This window comes from Danio rerio, chromosome 3 (assembly GCF_052040795.2).
Source record: "Danio rerio strain M-AB ecotype USA chromosome 3, GRCz13ab, whole genome shotgun sequence".
Taxonomy (NCBI): Eukaryota; Metazoa; Chordata; class Actinopteri; order Cypriniformes; family Danionidae; genus Danio; species Danio rerio.
The window spans coordinates 29,191,731-29,207,828 of NC_141023.1; the positions used below are offsets into that span (position 1 = coordinate 29,191,731).

At 35.4% G+C, this 16,098-nt stretch overlaps 1 protein-coding gene and 1 long non-coding RNA gene across 8 annotated transcripts in view; one reads left to right on the forward strand and one right to left on the reverse strand.

The window, feature by feature from the left end:
• The window catches only part of LOC141381214 (uncharacterized), a 161,717-nt gene that overhangs the window by 33,285 nt on the left and 112,334 nt on the right, over nt 1–16,098 (reverse strand). Inside the window, exon 4 of one of the 7 annotated variants that reach the window (XR_015480931.1) lies at nt 5,190–5,630. The exons of the other annotated variants lie outside the window; for them this stretch is intronic. This is a non-coding gene — a long non-coding RNA (uncharacterized LOC141381214). Of the gene's footprint in view, nt 1–5,189; nt 5,631–16,098 lie in introns of those variants that run through there. 7 annotated transcript variants of the gene reach the window in all.
• The window catches only part of cacng2a (calcium voltage-gated channel auxiliary subunit gamma 2a), a 131,394-nt gene that overhangs the window by 21,313 nt on the left and 93,983 nt on the right, over nt 1–16,098 (forward strand).

Genomic DNA, 16,098 nt, shown 5'->3' on the forward strand with positions numbered 1-16,098 from the left:
AATATCCAGGCACATGTTCATGTTTGGCATCTGCAAACAGTAAACCCAACAGGCACAGAATGTCAGCATGGTGTCAGATTGACGTTGTACCCCAACGTCATGAGACGTAGCTTTTTGTTTGTAAATGAAAATCAGGTTGACGTCAGCATTGCATTTTGGTTACGTTCCAATAGGGCTGCATGATTTTGAGGAAAAAATGTAATTGCCATTTATCTGATCAAAATTGTGGTTTGAGATTTAAAATTCGATTCACTATAATATCATTAAAAAGCTGCTGGTTTGATGTGGTGGTTTTAACAGCACCAAGGAAAGACCAAACATAATCACAAAGTAAGCTACACTAGTATACTGTTTATTTAAAAACATTTTTTACAATAAAGTTTTCAGTTGTCATGAAAAATGTAGAAAATAACTACAGTATTTTAAAAAATAAATGATGTATAAAATCTTTTATAGAGATATATAAAAGCTTTAAACCTTTACATGTAGATAATTACATTTTTCATATTGATTTCATGACATTCCCAGTGCATTGACAATACTTTCCATACACAATTTTAGATTTTACTTCACAGCACAATAATTCTTATAATTAAATGTATATTTTATAACTACATTTACATATTATTTGTTATACAATTTTGTCCCTTAACCTAATGAGAAATTATTATTTTTTGAGTGATTTCCTACATCCTTTGGGTTAAAAAAAATTCTACAATTTAGAGTTTTACATTTTGTTTTTATTTTTAATTTTACAGCATGTCCACTGTAGTGGACCACAGGACCATTTTAGTTTAAAACGACTGCCAAACTCAGACAACAAAACTGTACAGGATATGGCTGTAAAGGGATATTAATCCAATATTAATGTCACAAAAGCTAAACAAAAGCCTTTTTACCTTTTGCATTGAAATTCCTGAAACAGTTTAGTCTGGAAGAGAGCCGAACTCAAAAAAAAAAAAAGTGATGTTATTCTAAAACAAATTTAACATAAAAGCGATTTAAAACTGACTGTCATTCTCTAATCGTCTCTAATTCTCTAATTGTCTGATTGTCAGACTCTAAATCAGAGTCTCCCTCAACTTATCCTATAAAGAATCCTCTCTGCTTCAGTTCTGCCCCTTACAACATGCAGTCATTTATTACATTGAGATGGTCCTGGTGTCCACTATAGTGGACTTTTAAAATAGTGTGATATTTTTAACCAACAAACAGCTTTGTTAACAACTTTGAAAGCTAAATGTATTGTTCCTGACACTTTAAGAAACAAACATATATGTAATAATAATAGTAGTAAAAGAAAAAAAAATTGAAAAAGCTAAATTTTACATACCTCTCTCTTTCCTATAAAATGTGCTTGTTTGTATGCTGGCCCTTTTGGATGCAGTGTACGAACTAGTTCCTAGCATGCCAGCCAATCAAATGACATATCACTAGAAAGAGTAGCTCAAAATATTCAAAGAAAATTCATGAAAACACAATGTCCACTACAGAGGACACAAGTTAATAGGTGGGGTCTCAGGAGGTTAATACACGCAGTGATTTTACCTGCTCAAATAAAACATTCTTTTTGAACATACTAAACAAATCTCAAGGACATGGACAAAACAACATGAGCATTTATAGCAAATAAATAACTGTATTTTTAACTAAATGTATTATCTTGCTTGCTTTTTGAGCGTTGTAGAGCAAGTTCTTAAACACCTGTTTGATTGGTCTTTGTGTTCCTGCACTCAACAGAAAGGGCTGCAGTTGGCTCTAGCAGTAGCGTGGCTCTGGCGTTATTCACCAATGAATGAAGCGGATACGGATAGTCGGCCACGGTTACAGTGTATAATGCACAGATATCACAGCTAATCCATGATAAACATGGTGGAGAAAACTCGCGCTGCAGAGTAACTATGATGTCTATCAGACGTTGGATTTTGGTTGTCAAACCTGACAAATACATGTCAGTAATTGACATCATTATAGTGTTGGTTTAAGATGTTGGCACGATGTTGGATTTTGGTCACTTTCCAACACAACCTAAAATGAACAAAATATCAACGTCATTTCAGCTCGTTATTGGACGTTAAAATAACTCTGTCCTTAGGGGCTTGCAACCTAAACCTAACCTAATACTAACGTCTTATGAAATGGCAATCTCCAGTTTCTTTGACTTGATAGTTTATCTGTCTGTCTGTCTGTCTGTCTGGCCATGTTCATTTCTATACAAGGATTGACATCTTAATTTTTTTAATTGCTTCATTTTAATATATTTACATATTGAATTTTTAAAATATATGCATAATATACGAGATTCTCAGCACGGCGTGTGACATTGAAATGTCTTCTGACGCTCTAGAGGAGACACGTGCGAGATTACTTCAAGTCTTGTCCTCAAGAGAGCAATTTAAGGAGCGGAAGACTCCATTTGCTCTCCATTTTCTCTTATTGCCATTTAATCTTATCGCTGTCAATTGAGAAATTAATGAGATCTTTTTCCTATCCTATGGGCGAGTCTCACCTTGGAGGAGATCATATCGTAGCACATGCTGCTTAGTGTTTGCTCCAGTCCTGATGTATTACAGGCCTCAAGCGTAATGTTTCATACAGGACAACACTCTGACAGTCCATTAAGATGTCCCCAAACATTACCGTGCATAATGTCATATTCATTTATTCATGATCTTATTTCGTGCCATGGGTACTCACATAATGAGCATACTGTATGTGCTGTTGGTGAGGCTCTGGCTCTGTGGAGGATGGACAGAGATAAGTGGTGTAGTTAGAGAAGGGGGTATACTCTTAAAATATACCCCAAGTTTATTTATTTTTAAAGGTCCAGTGAAATTAAAAGTATGTTTTTTAGATGTTAGTTTCAGTTTGGTCATTTTTAGGATATCTATGTGCTCCAAAACCGTGACGAATTTTGCATTTAGAAGATATAAAACTGTTATAAACATCTAAAGCTTTGTTTGTCACTTCCACCTAAATAGATCAACAATTATTTTACGTCATCTTATACTTCAGTTACTCCTCAAATTGACCATTTAAATACTGTCTCCTATCTAAAATGCCCCACCCCCTTCAAAATGCTTCTTAATTGCTTTTCATTTTATACGCTTGAACTCAAGCATTCTCATTGGCAGAGCTGTGATAACAACAAAACGCTATTGGTTGTTTTCTTTTAAGGGAAGGAGCTACTCTATGTCAAACCCTCTTTTAATTTTTCAGTGGCGATTACATCAAACATCAATTAAAAAATGCACATTTAAAAGCACTTCATAAGATCTTTAAAGCAAGAAATCACGTGCATCACGTGTTATAATATAACATTTAAAACTAGCATTGATATTAATATAACTATGTATTTCGAGTGAAATACAAGCTTTTTTGATGCTTTTTTAAAAGCTATTATGTTTGATACACACAGGTGCATGGTATCACACTCTTTTTGCAGCACATGCACCAGACACTTTTACAAACACATACAAAGACTCAGCAAGAAAGACAGTGCTTTGGAATGCACTAATCGTCTTGCACTTCAGACTGCCTGCTCTTAAATATCACGCCATGTCAAAATACATACAGTATTTATGTAAATCTCATGTATAACCATTTAGTAGCAGTATAGTATAGTCAGCTAGTTCCCAGATGGTTGTAGGTTTCAAATATTTATATTCCTAAGCTCTCCACTATGTTCTATTTTTGTATTTCTCTATTAATACATACTGTAGCACTGTAGTCCTGTGAGACAGGACATTTCACTTGACTGTAAATCTGCTCATTTAATAACAATTATTCTCTCATTTTGCATGTAAGAAGTGCTAGTATTTTTAAAATATAAAATATCTCCCTGAATTGCTTTAGGGGCAATTGTCGAAATTTTTGCAGATTTATTGAAAAAGAAAAACTGAAATATCACATGTTCCTGTGTTTAGACCCTTTGCTGTAACACTCTTTAACCAGGTTGCACATTTGCACTATAGACACTTTCTTAATCACGCTATGTCTCTTGGAAATCTTGTGCACCTCAAATTGTGCTTCATACAGGTGAGTGGGCTTAACAAACCACCTGTAGTAAAACTGTATAAACATTCTTCTCTTTATTTAAACTTTATCTTTCAAGGACTCAATAATGAACTCGATGTTTGCTATAAATGTACTATCTTGTACTGCTTGCTTCAACCTTGAATAACTATTTTCCACAATATTAACCTTAAATACCTCTTTTGCACAATATTCACCTTTAATACCTCTCTTCCACAATATCCAGCACAATATTGTTCAGTTTAATGTAAATGTACTTGTATAGCCTGTCTTAGTTAAGTATCTTATTGTATATGTGAGTTATACATAGTTTTTTTAAAAAGCTCTTACTGTATGTCCAGTGTTGTGTTTGTATTCATGCTTAATTTACTTAGCACTATTGTCCAAGAAGACATAACATCTCTGTATGTCCACACATGTAGCTGTCCATTGTGCATATATATACAGACAGACAGACAGATAGACAGACATATAGATAGATAGATAGATAGATAGATAGATAGATAGATAGATAGATAGATAGATAGATAGATAGATAGATAGATAGATAATAGATAGATAGATAGATAGATAGATAGATAGATAGATAGATAGATAGATAGATAGATAGATAGATAGATAGATAGATAGATAGATAGATAGATAGATAGATAGATAGATATATAGATAGATAGATTATATATTTTTCTAAGCTAATTAAATAAAAAACAGACTTTAAAACACCACAAATGGCTGAAAATGTTGGCAGAAATTATGATTCTTTTCTAAACGGGGGCTTATATTTCTGACTCAATGAACAAAACTTTAGGTAACCTAAATATGTTGTGTTAAAAATATGAAACAACTGATATTCGCTGGTTTAAGCCTTGGCTGGGTCAGTTAACATTTCTGTGTGGAGTTTGCATGTTCTTCCCATGTTTGCATGAGTTTCCTCCGGGTGCTCCGGTTTCAAGTCCAAAAGACATGTGGTATAGGTGAATGGGGTAAGCTAAATTGTCCGTAGTGTATGTGTGTGAATGAGTGTGTATGGATGTTTCCCAGTGATGGGTTGCAGCTGAAAGGGTATCCGCTGTGTAAAACATATGCTGGATAAATTGGCAGTTCATTCAGCTGTGGTGACCCCTGATGAATAAAGGGACTAAGCCGAAGCAAAATTAATGAATGATTTTAAGGGATTTATTGTCACATTATTTAAAAAACACATGCAGTAGGTGGTTAAAAAGTATGATGCAAAAACAACATGCAAAACACTCAAAAAAAATTGTAGAAAAAGGTGTCTTTCATTGCAAAAAAAAAAAAAGCAAAGCAAAACAGATGAATGTTCTTAAAATACCAAATGATGCACATCTGATGACATTTAGGGGAGGTTATATGCTATGCCAACTGATAGAAATGTATATACACCAATGCCCCTGCATATACCTCTACTACACCACTGACTGAGACATTTCCACCTCTGCAGACCCGCGGTTAACACCTAGCTGCTGAGGTGCTGACAGTCACGCTCCTCCATCCAGACAGGAACATACGGCCAAATCCGCCCCCCTCTGCGGCTGTGCTCCAGACTGAGGACAGCAAATGCACAGGCAGAACCGCTGGAGAACACAAGCAATAATGAAAGCGATTTCCAAAGTCACACACAGTCGTTATGCCTACCAGTGTTACAATAACAAGCACAAATATAAATTAAAAGGATATTTTACCCAAAAATTACAATTCTGTCATCATTTACTTTCCTTTTACTTGTCACAAACCTGTTTAAGTTCCTTCTTCTGGTAAAAACAAAAGAATTAAAATCGCAAACCGGTAACGATTGACTTTCATAGCACTTGTTTTTCCTACAATGGATGTGAATGGATACAGGGTTTAGCATTATTCAAAATATCTTATTAGGTGTTCACCATCAAAAAAGGAAGTCATAAAGGTTTAAAACCACTTGAGAGTAAGTAATTAGTCAGAAAAATGATGCATTTTGAGGTAAACTATTTATTTAAGCTGATAGATGATCTGCATGAGTTCATTGTTCAAAGTGGTAGTGTTTGATACTCTGCAGTGTAGGGATATGACATGCGTGTTTGAACAGCTTATGAATAGGCAGAACTGCTGGAGAAGAGAAGCAATAATGAAAGTGATTTGTAAAGTCAAGCAAAATTGCATAGTCTTTAGCTTCAACGAGATGACAAAGTGCAGCTCCTTCCCATGAAGCAAAAAAAGTTCCCAAAGGACAACATTAGCGAAATATATATTTTCATTTATTAGGTGCAGGGGAGCAGGCCTCATTAAGTGTGTTTTATTGGTTGCCTTTTAAAAATATATGCATTGTGCTACACGCTGCTCTTTTCCATGTTTCCCTGCAACAACGTGTGACCATTGTTAGATTAAGCTGTATTGTGGCTTAACTGCTCTTGGGTGGCTTAACAATGTATCAGATGACTCTAATAGAAAAAATAAGTAAGCTGGCCAAAGTTTTCACAGGGAGAAGATGTTATTGAATACGCTGAATAACGCAGTTCCTTAGCATCAATGTTAACCCTTTGTCTTTATGTAACTTAACCCAAAGTACTGACAGTACTAGCAACAAACAAACCATTCTGTGTTTACTAGGCTCTGCAGGACCCTTTTATAAGGTGTTTCAGCTGTTGTTTTGCTTATGGCCCGAGTGTAAGGTACGGTTCGGTACTCTTTTATGGCCGTTTTCACTGTCAAAAGGTACCTAAAAGCGAACCGTATACTTTACCACTTTTTGGGTAACCTTTTAGAAGGGTTTCAGCACAAAAAAGGGCACCAAAAGGCTGAGCTAGACGTGCAGCTGGACACTATTGGTTTACAGAGATACAGCCCTAGCTTGAGCACAAGCAGAAGAATAAAAACAAACAAAGCGTAATTTTAAAATAAACAGCCAAGACTTTACACCATAATAATATATACATATAATAACGAGCAATGGTCGAACTAAGCATAAACAAACTTTGTTGTTGCTTTGACTTAAATGCACATAATCTCTTTACCATATTAAAGGGCCAGTACAATAAAAATATCCCATTCCAAAGGTTTTAGATCTAAGAGGTGTCTTACCATTCTATAAAAATCCTAAAACTTGTACGATAAAATTAATAATGCACTGTAAAATCATGCCATATTATTCAAGCAGTTTGAATGATGCATTTTAAAATTTTGATTACGTGGACTTTCAGCATAGCAACACACAACTCTAACTCTATAAATAAAATGATGTTTTGGTGGCATTTACTAAAGACGATTTTCCAAAAAAAATCGGATTGGTTTTTAGCAGTTTTATTGTGCATTTATGCAAACTTAAAAAAAAAGTTTTTTTTTTTTTTTTTTTTTTTTTTTTACTGTCTCAAATTCAGGGCTTAATTTGTGCAGGTGTTCTGAAGATCTGTGCTACCTCCTCAAAATGTGCTACTGGTAGCTCAATCTGTCATATTTCAGCTAAAAAACTGGGTTAGTGCATTTTGTCAGCTTCAAATGTCAATCAGAATGAGCTACTCTAATAAACTAATTAAATGTAAATGTAGTTAGTTTCGAGGGATAACACATATTGTCAGCTTCAAATATCTATCGAAATGAACTACTACTCTATTGAATTATGTAGAAAAAGGTGTGGCAGCTTCAAATGTCTATCAGAGTAAACTACTGCCTTATTATTATTTTTTTATTTCATTAGTTTTATATTTAATTAGTTTATTAGAGTGGTTCATTCCGATTGACAATTGAAGCTGACAGAATGCGCTATCCCTGTATTTTTATTTTTATTTTTGCTGAAATATGACAGATTGAGCTGCCGGTAGCACAATCTGAGGAGGTAGCACAGATCGTCAGAACACTGGAACACGCCGGAGCTGGATCCGGCACCTCTGAAATCTGATTCGGCACCTCATTTTACTGAGCCCCCTCCACTACCGCCCTCTTCCCCCGACAGAAATTAGAGCATACTAACTATGTACAGATGCCTTAAACCATGCCGAAGGGCGATTGTCCCCCCTTCACTCTTCCCTGACGGCCTGCGCTCACACTGCATTTATCCTTCCGAACCAGAGCATGCTTATGTCATCGATGATGTGAGTGTTCAGTTTAACAGGAAGAGAAGCGCTCTTGCTCAGTACAGTGGAGATTGCTTTAGTCATATCATTTTAGTTGTTTGGGATGCAATGACTTGCAGTCAAATTTTTCGCCAAAAAGAACCACAACTTTTGACGCTCATAAATAATCTTAAAAATTCTTGTGCTGCACATATTAGGAGGTTTGCTGAAACTGCAGCTGCAGTTGACGTGCAGCGAGGGCGTCTTTAACAAACCACAACAGGTTGTGTTCATTGAACGATTAATAAATCCATATGAAACAGTCCCTTAAAAGTGAAATCTCATCTTCAGTTTCGGGCTCAGGCGTGCTTTGCACTCACACTATAAGTGCACCTTGCCAAAGCCGAACCTAACCGCACTCTGGCACATCTCTTCCAACCGGGCCACAGCCGGCTAATTGAGCCACGCCTGGGCTTGATTTGGAATTTCACAGTTCAGATAGCATAATGTGAGTGCACCCTAAATTTTTGGCCGGTTAGTGAAATGATACATTTGTTTGTCCAAAATTCCCGAAAATACAAGACATACACTACAGTATCAGGTTTCTCACAAATATATAGTCATCCTACTCATCTTTTCTCTCTTTTCTCTAAGTGGGAGATCAGGTATAATGCTCCACATTGTGTCTGTATTGATTCCAGCACTGCTACAGACTTTGAAGGCTATTGATGGGAAGTAAATGGTGCCCTGTGTCTCATTCTGATGGTACGAGTATCTCCTCCCTCACCGTATTTTTTTTCTTTTCCTTCTCTGTCACACATTGTCCTGTTCTGTTGGGTAACAACACACAATTCTATGCTGGAAATTCACATCCAATTTTAGTTGCAATCCCGGAAGCCATTGTGAATTATGGAGGGGATGCTTTGTATGGTGGTCCGGGTCCAAAGGGGCCAAGCAGTGCTGTTGTTGAGCAGAGCCGCTCAGATGGCTGTGTTTACATCAGGCACCAGTGCTGGCAAAGCCTCCAGTCACAGCAAATGGTGCTGTTGGCTAAACATACTGCTGTCAGGAGACTGCCACTGTCAACTTCATCTGGGAGAATTCAACAAGACCGGCTATCTCAGGGAAGCCAAAGTCTTGAGGCGCAGTCTACATTTCAGCCTTAAGCCCAAGAATCAAGAAAGGTTGTTAGGCTGAAGGTGTTTAGGAAACTGCATTTACCTATTGAAGGTATAGTTCGTCTAAAAAATCCAAATTCTGTCATGATTTACATACTCGTCTTTCACTTGTTCCAAACCTGTTTGAGTTTCTTTCTACTGTTGAACACACACACATAAAAAAAACGATTTACTAAAGAACGTTGTAAACCAGCAGCCACTGACATTCATAGTAGGAATCAAAAATAATAAGCTGTGTCTTATTTCAGAGGCTAATAAGCATTAATAAGCGTTAATAAGCGGTGATAAATTTTAAAATGTTTTTTGAGTGATTTTAAAACTTATTTTTAGCAATCTGACGGCAATGTGAGTGTACAAATGCTGGAAATATATTTCCTTTGATTCATACATGTACACATAAAAATGTAAACTTTAAAATCCCGTTTTAGTAGAACATTTAATACTCTTTTTGTTTATTAACATGTCTTTAGATATTCAAGTAAAATGAAACTTAGTTCATGCAATTAAAACTGCAATCCGATGTTTCTTTTTTAAAAACATCCTGCCGTATCAGTGTGCGATGAATCTTGGGATGTTCAAGGTTGCGAAGGATCCACCGGTTGTGTCCTTTATACCTGGAAAACGAAGGATGCATTTGAAGGAGCCTTCGAATTTCTTTGAAATGAGATGGTCTTCGATGACTTAGCACCTTTTAAATGCATCTTTCGGAGAATGCAGCCTCTGAAATGAGACACAGCTAAAAAATAGTGAATGTCAATGGCTGCCGCTTTCCAACATTCCTTAAATATCTTCTTTTATTAACATATAAACTCCAACAGGTTTGGTTAAGGAGAAGGATGAATAAATGAGGATGCAGTTTTCATTTTTGGGTAAACCCTCTCTTTAAGGTATTCTGAGAGGTTTTAAAATGTTGGTACATGGATGATCAGTGTGGGTTTCCTTTAAAACAGTATAACTCACTGTGCTTAACCACCAAAGTATAGTGCATCATTGGAAGACTTAACAAGCTTGGTTTCATGAAATCATATATGGTCATACCTCCACACTTATTTAAATTAAAGGGCATTCTGTGGTTTTGATTAAATGAACTATAAAAATATCTCGATTGTAATGAGTGATTATTTGAGTCACTGTTGCCTTTCTATTAGCTGAAACCAGTCTGGCCAATTTCTCTGACCTCTGGCATCAACAAGGCATTTGCGCCCACAGAACTGCCGCTCACTGGATAGTTTCTCTTTTTCAGACCATTCTCTGTAAACCCTAGAGATGGTTGTGGGTGAAAATCCTAGTAGATCAGAAGTTTCTGAAATACTCAGACCAGCCCGTCTGGCACCAACAATTTTGCCACATTCAAAGTCACTTAAATCACCTTTTTTTCCTCCATTCTCCATTGACCCAAAACAACTTTTCAATTTAAGAAACATACATAAAGGGAATAAACAGGGATTGTTTGATTTCAATGTCAGCTATACAAATAAAAATCAACCCTTTCACGTAAATATCCAAATCAGCCTAACATTTGTCCTGAAAACACTTTTTTAGTCACTCTGAAAACTGAGGCAGCTCTGGGTTCATAGTGGGGGAAAAGATGTGCACCTGGTGTCATAATTCAATCAAAATAATTCATGTGTAAAACGAATGCAGGGATCTGCGTGTGCCAGGACACAAACATTAGCGCTTCACAAAAGAGCTGACGATGAGCTTATTTTTCTGAAGATAATCTCAGGAACAGGTTGTGCGAGGTGTCAAAAGAGACTGCTGTTATCATCTCTTTGTACAGATGTGCCCATAGATAAGTATGCGGTTTGGGTCACAGATGATGATGATGATGATGATGATGAAGATGAACTTCCTGTCAGCTGTGTCATTTTTGCCCTCTGTTCTCCCACTTTCCACATCTCGGCTAGTATCTGAACTGTGAGCAAGAAAGCGTGTGTGTATGTCTGCCTGTGTTTTTTCTTAGAGTAATAAGGAACAATATGAATTTTTAATGAAGAGCAGCATGGCTTCTCTTTACTCTCTCAGATCGTCAGATCGCTTTCCAGGACAAGGAGTCTCTAATCTTCACAGTGCTTGTATGCATGTGTGAATGCATTCACACACTCGGGAGTGAACAGAGACAGTGGAGCTAAAATATGAAGAGTGTCATGTTAAAATACTTTCTCCTATCGTGCTGCAATCCGCAGAGTCAGCTGTAAGCAAGCTATTTGTACAGTGATTTGCTGAAGAGTATAAACACAGTGGCTGTGATGTATAGGGCACAATAGTAACTGCCCGCTTTGGTTGTCATTGGTTTTAAAAGTAATTGTGCTATTAATTTTCTCGGCAGGCATTTCCAAAGCATTTCATTTTATCCAGAGATGAGATGGTGCATAATATGCATTATAAATGAACTTGGGTTTTGTGTATTTTTTGTCACTTTTGATTAGTTGCGTTTATCTTTTTTTAAGAAAAAAAAAAAAGTTTTGACACCAAATTTTGAAATGGTATATTTAGGGCTCTATTTTAGTGATCTGAGCGCAAAGTCTAAAGTGCATGGCGCAAAAGCATTAAGAGCATATTTGAATCCACTTTTGCTATTTTAAGGATGAAACAATACGGTTTGCGCGGCAGCGCATGGTCTAACAGAATTCTGCTTATTCTCTTAATGAGTTATGGGTCTGTTTTGAGCATAACAAGCATTAAACCAATCAGAGTCTCGTCTCCCATTCCCTTTATGAGTCAGTTGCGTTGCACCATGGCACATTTACTATTTACATGTGGACATTGTAAGTAGAAAAATTTAACACTTCACTAGCGAGAAAACAGCTTCAGCGTGAGGCTATAGAATGAGTCTCCTCCATTTGGCCTCTTTACTTTCTCTTTACTTCTTTTTTACTCTTTACTCCTTTACTTTTGTGGATAAGAAAACGGTCCAGACAAGACATCCATTAGCCTGCATATTTAATTTTGTTTGTTAAGCACAAAGATTTGTTTCAAAACTATTTCGAAATTCATTCTCCGGTAAACAAATAAATGGACAATAATAATGAAGTGCGGTCAGAAATTTATCCAAAGTTATATCCAAACACACGTCTTATTCTTATGCCCCATATGCTGACGCATACTTCTCCAAAATCTTGCAGATGGACACATCTAAACTAGTTTTTATAAAAACAAATATAAATATGCATATAATACATAATAATAATACTAACACTATACAAATGCAAATTGTCATGAATAAACTGAAAAAAGCTAAGCTATTTCAGTTCCTCAAAATAGCAACGTGCCAACAACGCAGCTTAACACACTTCCTTTTCAGACTAGCACACCCATGAGTCCACAAAGTGGTGCAAATGGATTTGCTATTTAAACAAAGTGGCACAAAACGGAAAATTACAGTTGCGCTGGTCTGAAAATCAAACAAATCAATCCAAACACGTCTTGTGCCTTATTTTACCGGTTGTATGATCGGGCCCTTAATGTTTACTTGTAAGTTGCTTTGGATAAAAGCATGTGCTAAATGAGTAAATGTACTGTATATTTAAGTGTACATGTATTTGTTATGTTTATAGATTTGTTTACATATTCAGATTTTAAACGGTTTTTGACCAATTACTTTATGATTGGTGAATCTCTCTTTAAAACTATAGATGGTATACAGCTCTGGAAAAAAAAAAATCTTTGGATTTGCATTTTGATATTTTTGTGTTTAAAATGACATTGTTCTTTTATTGTATAAACTACTAAAAGCAATTAGCATGTTCACCATGTTTCATTAAGAGTGCTTTTTTGGCATAACAAAAAAGATTTTCATATATGTTTATATTCCATTTTAAACAACAAAATGCCAATGTTTTAATTTCAAAAGAGTTAAGAAATCGATCTATAGGGTGAAATAACAATGATTTTCAACCAAAAGTGATATACAGTATTAATATAATTTAAAATGTCAATATCTGTTTTCGAAATGTGGAAGAAATGTTTATTATATAATGAATTAAATATTAACATTTAACTCAAACCGATACGTAATACATAAATTAAATGCATAAAAAAAATAATTTTCAAGTGGTTTAAAAAACTTCCCAGAGCTGTAATTTTTACTCTAGGTAAATTTCTTTTTCATTCATTTTTTTTTTCTTTTTCGGCTTAGTCCCTTTACTCATCAGGGGTCACCAAAGCAGAATAAACTGCCAATTTATCCAGCATATGTTTTACACAGCGGATGGACTTCCAGCTTTAACCCAACACTGGACACTTGCATTCACACAAATACACAACAGCCAATTTAGCTTATTCAATTCACATGTCTTTAAACTGTAGGGAAATCCAGAAACTGTACAGAAATGCCAACTGACCCAGCCAGGGCTCGAACCAGCAACCTTCTTGCTGTGAGGCGGTTGTGCTACGCACTGCGCCACCATGACCCTTAATTTATTTTTAAATTATTTAAATTTACATTTATAATCCAACAGGTTTGTTCTTATTAGACCCAAATTTGAATTAAAGCAACCTATCTTTTTTTGTAGCGTAATTTACGTCGACTGAGGTAGACTAACATGGATTATTATCTAAACATGTTCAAACAGTGGACCACACTAGAGTTTTACACTTTAAATATCTCAATGAAGAAAATAAATAGATATTACTGCTTGTCCGACAGCATCACTTCAACCTCTGGCTCCACAAAACACTGCTTTGTTAGAACGTTATAAACCTGTCTGGAAACAGTCATTATTTTTCTTAATGAGTTTCATTTTGTGCTGCTAGTGAAGCTGAATTTAGATCATTCTGAAAGGCTTCTGTCAATCTGTGCTGTGAGACGAATAGGAAGTTAAAGGGAAAAGAGAGTAGCAGGGGTCCAGGGATACTGACCTCTGACTGTCCACACTGTTTCCACTGCTGCACACGCAATGCATCCCTGCTCAGCACTGCGTGAGTCTAATTAAAGCAATTAATCAGCTGAATTACGCTGAGATCACACACCGCTCCACCGGCTGATCCCTGGGGCCCTTGAGTGACCACAGCTAGAGCTAAGTGAACTGCTGCCTCAGTGACATCATGTTTTTAGGGTTAGTAGCGATGAGATGTTTGGATGAATACTGATCAAAAGCAGAAAATTAGGGAGCGCAGTGAGATGTTCAGCATTAAGAAGGACAAACATCTGATATTTTTATGTATATTGTTTTAAGGATTTTGTCAAATGCTCTAAGATACATGCATTTCCAGACTCTAAACATTTGAGGCACAGAGGAAATTGTGGTTGTATTTCCATTTTCTAATGAAATGTGATGAAGAATGATAGTTATATGTAGATAATTGGTATGCATGTGTGCATGCGTGATTAAAATAAAAAATATGAAGCTAGTGCTGAGGGTATTTCAGAACTGTTACTCATGTTACTGCAAAACCAGAACTTCCTCATGTATCTTTCATAAGATGATTATCATAAACTTGTTCAAATGTGTGGTTTAGGCTATGTAAAACGCACTTGTGTTTGTTATTTAAAGTTATTAGTTTTCTAAGCAGCAGTTGTAGAAGAAAATAAAACTTGATGGTCAGTCAACGGTGCAAGTCAGGCAATTGAGAATTTTTTTCTTTTTTTAAATATTTCCCAAATGATGTTTACCAGAGCAAGGAAAAGTTCACAGTGTGTCTGATAATTTTATCTTCTGGAGAAAGACTTATTTGTTTTATTTCAGCTAGAATAAAAGCAGTTTTTAATTTTTTATAAACCACTTTAGGGTCAATATTTTTAGCTTATTTAAGCTATATTTTTTCAATAGTCTACAGAACAAACCATCATTATACAATAACTTGCCTAATTAAACTAATTAACCTAGTTAAGCCTTTGAATTTCACTTCAAGCTGTATAGAATTGTCTCGAAAAATATCTAGTCAACTATTACTTACTGTCATCATGGCAAAGATAAAATAAAAATCAGTTATTAGAAATGAGTTATTAAAACTATTATGTTTAGAAATGTGTTGAAAAAATCTCTCTGTTAAAAAAAAAACTGGGGGAAAAAATAAACAGGGGGGCAAGTAATCCAGGGGCTTTAATAATTCTGACCTCAACTGTACATAATATAAATAATGCAAAACGAAACCATAAGATCACAGAATGAAAGAGATCTTAACACGAGAACGTACAAGTAGCCGCAGAGTCCTCCAGAAGCTGGCAGACACTTATTTATATGCATTTAACCAATTGGTGAGCAAGCAGGCATCCAATTAAGATCTGCCACACCTAAACTGTAATCTTGGGGTCATCACACACACATATATTTTGAAATAGATATTTAAATTCTATAATTCTATATTAATAAACTATATATATATATATATATATATATATATATATATATATATATATATATATATATATATATATATATATATATATATATATATATATATATTATGTTATAAAAAACAAACGTTCATTTTGGATGCGATTAATTGTAATTATTCTTCGCCCAGCACTAATATTTGGTCGAAAAATATTTTGTGCGGGACCACTTCCTTAACAAGTGTCAGTTATACACTGTTTCTAAACGATGAGTCAAAACTTAATTTCCAGAACAAGCATGTAAAAATATTAAGAATCTTTCTAAATTTCTTTTCTAAATGTGCTTTTTGTGGAAAGAAAGCGTGTATGAAAGGGCCCTTTTTGAAAATACCGGTAAATTTGTTCTGACAATTTTTCAAAAAGAGAAGTTTCCGGAATGTTGAACGCAGAAGGAAATATTTTTCCAGACACATTTAGCTTCTAGATGTTAGTCAGGTAATGTCTTTTCTAGAAAAATTCTGTAATGTCCTTGCCTGTGTGATCAAAACATTTTTGAATAAACCTG